Source organism: Chinchilla lanigera, unplaced genomic scaffold (assembly GCF_000276665.1).
Source record: "Chinchilla lanigera isolate Chin_1 unplaced genomic scaffold, ChiLan1.0 scaffold00041, whole genome shotgun sequence".
Classification (NCBI taxonomy): Eukaryota; Metazoa; Chordata; class Mammalia; order Rodentia; family Chinchillidae; genus Chinchilla; species Chinchilla lanigera.
The window spans coordinates 16,118,949-16,128,810 of record NW_004955442.1 but is presented as its reverse complement, the minus strand read 5'-3'; the positions used below and the strand labels follow the sequence as shown (position 1 = coordinate 16,128,810).

General features: G+C 51.7%; 1 long non-coding RNA gene across 1 annotated transcript; it reads right to left on the bottom strand.

Moving 5' to 3' along the window:
- Positions 1-738: 738 nt before the first annotated feature.
- On the bottom strand, positions 739-8,213 carry LOC106149301. The gene is made up of 2 exons (XR_001235375.1): positions 8,163-8,213; positions 739-968 (listed from the first exon to the last, which is right to left on the bottom strand). It is a non-coding gene; the product is annotated as an uncharacterized LOC106149301 (long non-coding RNA).
- Positions 8,214-9,862: the final 1,649 nt, after the last annotated feature.

Below are 9,862 nucleotides of genomic sequence, written 5' to 3'. Positions count from 1 at the left end.
ATGGACACAGCAGGGCCTCATGGAAGAGGTGCAGTCAGACATAGATGCTAGGCTGGCATCTCTACAGCTCCTGGGCATATGACACAGCTACTAAGCCTCCTTTGTCTAGGGTGCGCTGTATTGGCTGCCCCAAGTACCTGGCTTGAGCTCAGCCCAGGACCCCTGTGAATAGTAGCCTAACCATCAGGTAGAACCCCCACCTGGCCCCTAACACCTCCAGAACAATAGCAAGTCAAATAAATCACCCAGCCAGTCCCTCCCTCTGAGGCACCTGGTGTCTATCACTTCACTTAGCCTCAACTCAGGAACAGAGGTCACTTTCTGCCTGATATTTTCCCCTAGTCCCTTCATCTCTGTAGAGAAATAACTGCATGCTGTGAAAAGCTAGACCTTAAGGGCACAGATTTTATGGGGCTTTGAAGACTGATTAAGAGTTTGCTTGATGGCCAGAATGAGGAAGAACATTCTTTCCAGAAGAAACCACCAGCAAGTTAGTTTGCCAGCATGAGCAAAGGAAGGTTGTGTTGAATACACATGTCCCTCTGTGGTCACCAGTTTATGTGTGCTGTGAGACAGATTTGCTAAAGATCAAAGAGCGTCACTTGGGCTGGGGATGTAGCTCGGTGGCAAAAGTGCCTGCCCGGCAAGTACAAGGTCGTGAGTTCAATTCCCAGTACCAAAAAAGCAAACAAGCAAATAAACAACAACAACAACAAAACAAACAGCGTCACTCAAAAGTTAATTAAATGACATTTCAGAAATGATAAGATAGGCCAGTCAAGGAAAAAGATGTCCTGGTCTTTCTAGAGGTCATGTAACATCTCTCCTCTCACTCCATTGCAGTGACTGGGTGGTCAGAGAACTTCATGTCCATTGCCCGCTGTAATCATCTGTTAGTCAGCAATTCCAAGTCTGAAACCAGGAGGTCTCTGGCGCTGCTGGAGACTCCACATTCTGGGATGTTGTCTCTGATGGGAGGCAGAGGGGAGGCTGAAGGGTGGCCCCAAGACAGACACATACACATTCTGACCCCTAGGGCCTGAGAATGTGACCTTGTTGGGAAAGGGGTCTTTGCAGATGTAATTAAGTTAAGGATCTTAGGCTAGGATCATCCTGGATCATCATGTGGATTATCTGAGTGGGCCCTAAATCCAATGACAGTGTCCTCGGAAGGGACAGAAGAGGACACAGACAGGGGGATGATGGCAAGTGATGACAGAGACAGAGATGGGATTCATGTGGCCACAAGTCTAGGGATACCTGGAGCCTCCAGAAGCTGACAAAGGCAGGAAGGACCCTCCCCCAGCCCCTAGTACTTGTTGGGGAGCCTAACCCTGCCCCTGACTCAGTGCGGGACCTCTGGCTTCTAGAGATGGGGAGACTATATCTGTGTTCATTCAGTCCACGAAATCCATGGCCATGTATCATAGACACTGTAGGAATCCCATCTATGGATGGAGACACCAGCCATAGCCCTAGCCCCAGGGTTGTGGGTCATCCTTCCTGCCAAAGACAGGGCCAAGGCTTCCCCAGGTGGAGCTGGAGGCTGGTGGGGCCAAGGTGAGAGGATGGGCCTCCACAGCCTTCCTACCCCTTGTGCTCTTCAGGGGCCTGACTCCAGTCCCCACTCTGGACCAGTTGGCAGGTTTTGAGGTTATCTTATGGTGTCTGAGATTTGAGTATGGGGAGTCCAAACCCATTCTGTTATAGCTCACTCCTGGCAGGGTGGATTCAGGGGCTGGGGGTCCCTTGATTGGGGTCTGGCACCTACATCTAAGCCTTGAAGGATCTAACACTACAGATGCCACAGCCTCCACATCCATGAAGTGCACCCCACAGGGCCAGGAATGGCTCTGAGAAAAGTATCAGCCCTCAGCTCTCTATTTGCTCCTTCTTGTCACAAGAGATTAAAACTTGGCATTGTACCCCACCCCCAGCCCCCAGCCTGGGCACCCACAAGAGTAGATCCCCTTGTCTGCCTGGACCACCTTCTTTGCCCACACGTGGCTGGTCAGGGGCTGTGCAGAACAGATGTACTGTATCTGAGCCACCTGCTTAATTCTGAGATTTGTTTCCTCAGTCTGATCAAAGAGTGCCATGAGATCAAACAGTTCATTAAGAGCCTGGCCTGAGGGTGGGGGAACACTGCTGATGCAGAAACCACCAGATTAATAGCAGGCTTGTCCTTCAGGTTCAGCAGAAGTAGAGAGAGGCTCTGGATGGGGCTTCCGCTCCTGGGTACCCAGGTGCCCACTGTGTGTATGGGCCCACAGGGTTAACACATTCTAGTGCTTACCCCATGCTGGCATACTGATATGATCTCATGGCTTCTCTTAGCCCTGCTGTGGGGGCAGCCAAGCATCACCATCCACCTACCAGCCCTGCCTGCCCTTGGGGGCCAGGTTCTGCCAAGGAAACTCAAATAGGGACCCACCTGGTGGACACCCACCTTGTCTGTGGCTTGATCAGTGTTTTGGGCTGGCCTCTTAGCCAAAGAAAACTGGCCTTGTACTCTTTCACACAAAACACAAGAAAGTCCAAACAACAGGTCCCATGTTACCTGGGTCCTTCACCTCTAAGACTTGTATCTGTCACCAGGTAGAGTGAGAGATGCCAAGCCTTGCAGGAGGCAGCCCTGTTGGACAGGCAGTAGAGACCCCTACCATACCTCCTGCTTATAGGCAACTGCTCCCAGGCTTCTCCTCTCTGGCCCCTGAAGCCTAGCGGTGGGGCTGACCACTAGAGGGACACAGACACTAGGTGGGACTCCTTGGGGGAAGCTTGTGACTATCTGTTGGTCCTGCTGGCTTGTTGTCTAAATGCGCCACCAACAGTGTTCCCTGTGGGAGCTGCAGCCAGGGTGGTGAGGACCCATTCACCCCATCCATCCTCCACTCATCCTTCCTTCCCTCCTTCCATCTAACCCATCTTTCCGTCCATGCATCAGCCCGCCCACCCCTGCATCTGCCCTTCATCTATCCATGCATATTGGCTGGAGGTCTCCTACATGCCAACCAGAGCAGCCCAGCCCTTTTCTTTGGGGAGGTCATGCTCCAGCACCACGGGCACCTGCTTGCCACCATACTGGCCTTATCCAAGTGTCCTGCCTCAGCCTCCCCCACCAACTTCAGTGGATCTCCTGGGTGAGCCTGGAGCCCCCTCAGCTGCCTTACCCTTGCCCCAGGGTCCCCTCTGGATAGGATCCAGGCCCAGGCCTGCTGGATTGCTGCCCAGAGAACTGATGGCATTAGGCAGGTTACCTCCTATACCTCCTTCTCTGTAGTCTTTGGGCAGCCCAAGGGCCAGACCCTCAGGCCAGCCTCTTCAGCAAGGGCCAGAGCCAGAACCAGGGCAAGGCTTCCATAAAAGGCATGGTCCTCATCATACAGAGCCAGCCAAAGGACAGCGAGCAGCTATCTTCCTGCCTGAGACTAGCAGCTTCAGAAATCTGGGTCAGGCCTCCTCCCAGTTATACAGCTGCCTTCCAGGTCACAGAAGACCCCCAGTATCCAGCCTCTGCACCTTCTGCCTCTGTCCAGTTTCCCTCTGTCTGTGCCTCCCTCTTCAGGAAACACTGCCAGGATGACCAAAGCAGCAGGGTGGAGGTCCTCGCTGGGCTCCATGCCCAATATTTGCACAGCAACAACTATTAAGCCCCTCTTACAGGTGAGGAAATTGAGGCTTAGGGGGTGAAGCCACCTGTCCAGGACACACAGCCCACATATCCATCTTATCTCACACCTAGCGACCTGAAGGAGACCTGACAGAACGAGGTTCACAGGACCCCCTAGGCAGGAGATGGGCTGCCTGCCCTAGAGTACTCCAGGGTCAGGCTTCCTGTCTTAGTTTCTCCCCTGTTCTGTTAATCCTCTAGTCCTGCTCATACCCTGGGGCCCAACACAGGACCCCCCAGGCCCAGGGTGGCCTCAGAAAGCAGCCGTGGGCCTGGCCCAGGGTGTGGGCTTGGTCTCTCCAGTGTTCTGGAGTCTGTGAGATGTCAGTAGGGCTGCTTCATGCTTACTTCCTCCACGCTGAGCTGACATTCCCCAGGCCCAGCACAGACAGCCACGTGGGGTGCTCTGTGTGGGGGGAGCTACCACCCATATTGACCTGACCCCAGCAAACACTTCGGGGCCCCACAGTTACAGGGCCCTGTCACTACGCAGAGGAGGATGGGATATGGTCCACCAAGGACTGCAGAGGCCCAGGGCAGTTCCCTGGCCAGTTCAGGGCTAGACAACAGAATGAGGAGATCCCAGAAGGGAGAGGCTTTGCTGAGAACCCAGGGACTGACAGCTGCCCCAGCCGAGGGTGGGAGGGGTTCCCAAGTCCTGCAGGCTGGGGCCACCATTGGTCATAGAGAGACCATGGGCCCAGGAGGCTGCAGGGCCTGGGTGCCCTGCCCCACCCTGCCCAAATGTGTGGTCCTTCAAAGAGAAGAAGCCGCCCAACTCCCCAGGGGCCAGAGGAACAGGTTTCCTGGTTTGGAAGGAGGAATGACAGAGGAAGGGAAACAGGCCTGTGGGCACCTTTTTCTTGAGAAGGGCACAGCCCACTGTCTTGATGGCCCGAGGAATGATAACGGACCCCAGAATGACACCCACACCCTCCCACTTGGCTTCCACTTGGGCTTCAAGTCAGTGCTGGGCTCCAAGTCAGGAGCTGGCCAGTGGGTAGTGCACAGTGCTGGCAGCTGGCCCTCCCAGCAGCTCCAGAGACAAGGGAACCCCTCTGCTGGGCTGAGTCAGGACCAAGCCTCCCCAAGAGGAGGCCCTGCTCTGCACCTGCGGTGTGCCTGGAAGGCAGACTATATCCTCTGAGAGGGGATTCTGCAGCCTCAGACTGTCCTGCCATCACCTGCCGCTGTCACTGGGCTCCCTGTCAGCTTGTCCTGTTTAAATATTTAATCCAGTTAAATATTAAACCTCTTCCAAGCCCCAATTACAGCCTGATCAATTCCAGGTGGCTTTGCGGCTGTCGGTCTGCCCCTCCTTCCCCAACCAGAGCACTCCAGGGTGGGGTGGGCAGGGGAGGGGCCCAGAGGGCAGGGAAGGAAGAATGGTCTGGGTGGAGAGGGACTGGGGGAGGGACAGTGTCAAGGAAGGGAGGGGAAGTGTGTGGAAAGTAAAGTGTCTGAGGGGTTCTGCAGCCCTCAAAATGCAACCCGTGTTCTGGGGACCTATTCTCTCAGACCTGCCATTCCTAAGGAGTCTGCCCATGGAAACAAAAGAGGACACTGGTTTTGCTCCCATAGAATGATTGACCACCCCCCATCATGTTCCCATTTTCCTGGTCCCTTTGGAAGTCACTGAAACTTTCCCTCAGGTGTATGAGGGGCCACAGGAGGGGACCTAAGATCTACACCTATTTCTGTTTAAAGCTGGATGGAAATTATGAGATGCTTTGCACACCCCAAGAAGCAGGGAAAATGGCCCTTCCCTGCCCTCCCCTCCCCATTTAACATTGTTAACATGTGCCCTGTGGCTACAGGTGCTGTAGATTGACACAAATCCCTTCCTCTGCCACATCTTCTGAGGCGCTAGTTTCACTGCCCAGGGGTGTCAGTCACCCAGCAATGCAGGCATGTGCTGATGATCACAGTGCTTATCAGTGCTACTGAGATAAACCACACCTAGCCAACAACCTGCAGATAGCAATAAAATAAAATATATCATGCTCTTGATTCTAAGTCTCACGTGGCTAAATGAGCCTCCTGGTCACTGTCCTTGACTTTGGCCCAACTCTAGTGGCCACTGCAGTGACAGTGATTTGAGGGCAGGGTTGGGTATGAGCCTCCGCTCTTCCCATCCTGCCCTCTAACTATGTTGTGACCTATGGCTTACCTTTTTCCCACCTGCTACAGGAGTTATCCACAAAACTGGGGTTCTACCCCTCCAACTAATTGTAAGTTTACACATCTAATTTTTAGTAGTGGTGTGTGTAACAGGTGGGTCACTGATTCTTCGGACACGTGTCTTCTGGGTAAGGGGCCGGCTCTTACCCAGGCTCATTGTCACCTACTCAGGCACGTGCTGCAACTCACTTCCCTCCCCTGACCTCTCAGGCCTCACATGGGATGTTTCTCAAGTCACTCCAGCCTGACTCTGCTTTCTAACTCCTGGTATTTCTGTCACTTCAGCTTGACTTTGAGCCTGGAAATCTGGCTGGGGGATCTCGTTATTCTTTCTCACAATTGTCCAGGCTACTCTTGGTTCTTTACTTATCCAGATAAACTTTAGTGTCACTTTGTCACAATCCAAGAAAAACCTGTTTGGAGTTGATGGAAATTGCATTGAATGTATAAGTTAATTTGGGGAGAGGTGCCATCCCGCAATGTCACATCTTCTCAGGAATGAATATCACAGTTCCTCATGTCTTTAGGTCTTCTTTGATGCCTTTGGAGAGTGTGTTTATTACTTTCTCTGTAAATGCCATGTGCATCTTCCTTCTCACTGAAGTACTTCTTGTAGCAGGAGTTGGGATGGAGACATCTTAAATTGTCTGATGCTACCCAGGATGTGTGGGGTCTGTTGCTAAGCATAGGTTCTGGGTAGGCAACCACTTCCAGTAAACCTTCCAGTGTTCTGCCTCCTGGCCTCTCCTTGCTGCAAAAGAGTCCACTGAGTGTATACCTGCCATTACGTGGAACCCTCAGACTTTCCTTCCCACATGGCATTGAGATCCCTGTCTCCATTTGGGTTCTGTAGGTCTCTTTGCTGAGCTTGACTGTGAATCAACTCATATTTAACCTGTTTATTTCTTGTGTCTGAGGATTTATATTATTCATCAATTATGGAAAAATTTCATTTGTAACACTACATATTCCCTCTACTCCCGCCTTCTCTTCCTTCTGGAGCTTCTAGAGTAGAGCTTACTAAGTTTTCTTGGAAAGGGCCACATAGGAAACATAGTAGACTCTGTGAACCTGAGGGTCTCTGTGTGAAAGTACCTTTGGATTGAGGGTGAACAGCCGGGCAGGGCTGTACCAGTAAAGGCTGCTCACCTCTCATCTGGATGTGGTTTGATGCCCCCTATTGTGGACATTTTTACCAGGTGTCTCCATCCTCAAGTATCCTAAGCTCTTTCTTATCTTCCATTTCTCAACTGCTCTGTGGGCATTGAGGTGATATTTCACAGCTTTATCTTCTAATTCACTAATTCTCTTACCAGCTATATCCAAATATCTCTTTAACTCCGTCCCCCATGGCATCTTATTTCTTCCCTTAGGGTTCTGATTTCTTTCGTGTTTTTTCCTAATCTTCAATACATTCTTTTCCCAGTCTTTTTGTTTGGTGTGGTACCCACTTAAAATCTGGGACTCATAGCCCAGCTGGCTTTCATTCATGGTGGATTCCTTCCATGGTGTGTTTGGCTCCAACAGAAGAACTCTGGTGGCCTGGGCTTTTGGGCATCCCTCTGAGGAGCTGTGACATCACATCTGCCATGGCCGCACTGTTCCACTGGCCCAGGACCAATTTTTCTATGGATGTCCCAGCTGGATGATTTCTAGCCCTACAGGTGAGTCCTGATCTGTGTGAGGCCCAGGTCCCTGAGAGTTTCCCAGGGACCCCCTTTCTCTCCACCCACACGCCAGTGGCCAAGTGGAGGGGACCTTTCAGGATGTCCTATTGAAACTCAGCCTCTAAGGACCCCACTCTCAGCCCTTGACCCCCGTTTTTATTTTCACTGCCCCCCAAGGCAGACTCAGATGTAGACACCAGGTTCTCTGCCCATGTTTGTGTCCCTTCCTTTTTTGCCTGCTGAAGATTTTTCTTTCCTGTCTGATGAACACAGACAAGCATCTGAAGTAGCATTTTCATAGTTTACCCAACATTTCTGCATGTTACTGGGGTTATATTTTTAGGTTAACTTTTTCTGGTGAGGGCTGTGACGCTGAGTAGATTCTCATATGAGCTTGTAAAACTCTTTGCCTGGCTCAGGTACTTACTGAAGACATGCAAGGATGAAGACTCCACTGCCACACATGAGGGCAGGGCCTCCCATAGCCAGAATCAAGTATGACCTGGGGACTCAGAGCAGCTTTGTGCTTGTCCCAGTGGAGATGTTAAACACTGAGGGAGCCTCTGTCTGTGTTCAGTTTAGGGTACAATCAGAGAGGGAGGGGGAAATGCCAGTCCTGGACACACAAAGAGGTCACCTACCAGGTTGTTGTGGTAGTGGCTTGACACAGCTATAAGGAAGTGGCAGCAGAGGAAATCCATACACTCATTGTACCTGTGCAATCCTAGGCCCTTTGCTGAGGTCACAGTGGAGGCCATGTACATGGGTTTGTGAGCAAGACTGAATGGGGGTCAGGTCTCTGTGAAGGAGGTAGGTAAAGGAAAGGCAGGATGGGGAGGAGGCATCAGGCTGCACATGAAGTTGTTTCCCAACAGCTAGGGAAGTGAATAGCTACGGCGGTTGGGAGGGATCAGAATCCCAGCCTTTACCTCCAGGATATGCTCACATCCTGATGGGTATGTCACTTTGACCTGGGTATATATGTCACCTTATTGAATAAGGGGTCTTAGAAGATGTAATGAAGTTAGAGACCTTGGAGTGGGATCATCCTGGGTCATCTGGATGCATCCTAGATCCTGCGTCTTTATGAAAGAAGTGAGATGGAGAAAACAGACCCACAGAAGGGAGGCTGAACGAGGAGGGAGGCAGAGATGAAGCATGCAGCCCCAGGCTGAGACACTGAGGATATCTGGTCATACTAGAGACTTGTAGGACCAGGAAAAAGGCCCTCACTCCAGAACTGTGAGAGAAGGTTTTTGTTGTTTTAGAATGAATGATTTTTTGTTTGTTTGTTTTGTTTTGTTTTGTTTTGTTCCAGTACCAGGAATCGAACTCACCACCTTGAGCTTGCCAGGCAGGCGCTGTGCTGCTGAGCTAAATCCCCAGCCCCGTTTTTGTTGTTTTAAGCCATCAAGTTGGGGCACTTTGCTGTGACAATCACAGGATGCTGACACAAGGTACACATGATGCCATGAGAAGCACCATGGTGAACTCTGAGACTGATGGGTATTTGGACTCTTGCTCCATGTCCTTTTTCACAGACCAGAGATCATGTGATGATCATGCTACCCCAAGGGGTGGAAGTGACTCTCATCTCCATTTCCCCACAGGGAAAACTGAGGCCCAATGTGGTCACTTGGACCACATTGGGACTTGAACTTGGGTCTCTATTTTTTTTTTACACAGGGTCTTCCTATGTAGTTCAGGCTGGCCATGAACTCCCTTTGTAGCCCAGGCTGGCCTCACACCTGTGGTGATCTCCTGCCTCTGCCTCCTGACTACTGGGATTACAGGGGTGTGCCACCATGCCTGACTTGAACTGGGCCTCTTGCCTCCTCACCATGTATATACCTTACAGTCAGGAGAGGAGGCTTGTCCATCTTTAGGTTATAGGAATATCTGGCTGCTAAGGTGCAGTCAGCTTGCTGGCATGGACACAGGGCCTCTGCTGGCTGGTGAGGTAAGAGGGTATAAGGGGACCTCCCCTCCTGCCCTTGAATGGCATTGCTTTGGGATCTTTCCCAAATGTAGGAAGAGGAGACCCATGGGCTATGAATAAAGCACCTCAGCACAGAGGGATCTTGCCTGGGTCTCCCTCAGGCATGATTCTCTTGCCCACTACCACCTCCTCGCCTGTGTTAGAGGCCTGGGCAGGCCAAACCCTCCCTGTCCCGTGCTGCCACAGATCCCAACTGGTCGGAGTGCTGGTCTTCATTCTGCAGATAGCTAGCAAGGTGACTTTGGTGAGCTCCTTGCTCTCACTATCACCAGTGTCCCCATCAGGGAGTGTGAGGTTAGCTTAGCACTGAAGGGTTGAGCAGGCTGGGTAGGCAGCAGGGAG